We start from the raw sequence: 1,568 nt of genomic DNA on the forward strand, positions 1-1,568 counted from the left end.
TTTTTATGGATGCTTCATGCAAAAGAGCTATTTACCACTGGTAATGATTCAACACATACCAGCGGGGTGAAAAAAAACCCACTGGATTCTTTTTCCTTGTCACAGCATTGTGTGTTTGACTTATTCCCAAGGAAATAAACAAGATTTGATTTGGAAAAAACGAGAATTTTGAAAAGCCTCAGAGATTGTGATAACTCGCATTCATTTATTTCATTTGGCCTAGCACTATTTCCTAAAGAAAGCATTCTAATCCCCTGTGTAAGCCGTAGGTACTTTTCAACTCCAATTCTCACTGCTCGTGATTTTGACTGGAATTTTCATGAAGCCATTAAGATTCCATTTTTGAAATGCCTCTTGACAAATTCTTTTCTGTTAATGTCATTCCAAATTTTATTTGTCTTTTCCCCTCCCATTTAGAGGCAAAATACCTATACTTAAAAGAACATTTAATTTGAATATGTTTTGAAACAAATCATTATAAAAATTAAGATGTATAATCCACATTGTAGATAAAGCCCAGACACTGAAGTCCGATAGATAGTTTTCTTTTGTTCAACAATCGTGTCCACCATTTATACATTTTTTTCCTATGCATCAGGCAATTTTGAAGGGTAGACATTATTCTTTCAATTTTATGTCAGGGAACTAAAGATCTGTCAGGTTGTTTATACCAGTTCTCCAGCCAGGAGACAGTGTAAGCAGGGCTCAAATCCACTTTGCTAAATCTAAAGTCGGTGCTCTTTAAACTTTATTTTTTGGAAATCCCATGGGATTAGAAGTAATTGTGCAAGGGACTTAGAAGCTTCTGGAAGACAAAAGAAGCCTTTAAAATAGGCCTACCACTGCATAAAACTGTTAGTCTTCAGGCAAGAAGATGATTAGGAGTGCAAAACTATCCAATGCAGTTATTGACCAGATCAGCCCTATGACAATCAACTCTAAGTATGTCGGGTTGCTGAGTGGGTGCAACAGGAGAGAAACACAGAAGAACTCTAACTAAAAAATGTGTAGTGCATTTGAGACAAAAAGCATGCTTTTGTGACACCTTCAGAACAGGTAGTGTTTCAGAGAGGGCGGGGATGGTGTCCCCTTTGTCACTATTCACCGAGCTGTTTAGACACCAAGAGCTTGGCTCTCTTGTCTTTCTAATTCTCCCACCCTTCTTTGCTAAACAACCACGATTTTGTGAGACATGGAAATGCGCCCAGGCCCAGGCAGTGAATCATGATCCGTTTGGACTAATGATGACTAATAATGGCAGCCTTGTTGCTCTTGCCAGGTTCTTGGTTGTAGAGCTTTCCTGGTAGTCAATAGTCATGCTCAACAATGTGTTTGGTTCTTCTCATTCCAGGCACATCGTCCATGACTGCTGTATCGTGTTATTAGTTTTAACAAAGCAAGGTCGTGTTCTTCATACTATTAAACAATCTTTCCTTACATTTCTGCATGTCTCCTCATGACCATTGCTTACTATCTCCTTTACTTTGTTTTTCTGTATCTTTGTTGTATTTTATGCTTACGTTTTCCACATCATTTCATTTCATATATATAGATCTTATACTTAGTAA

This window comes from Propithecus coquereli, unplaced genomic scaffold (genome assembly GCF_000956105.1).
Source record: "Propithecus coquereli isolate 6110/MARCELLA unplaced genomic scaffold, Pcoq_1.0 Scaffold9245, whole genome shotgun sequence".
NCBI classification, from domain to species: domain Eukaryota; kingdom Metazoa; phylum Chordata; class Mammalia; order Primates; family Indriidae; genus Propithecus; species Propithecus coquereli.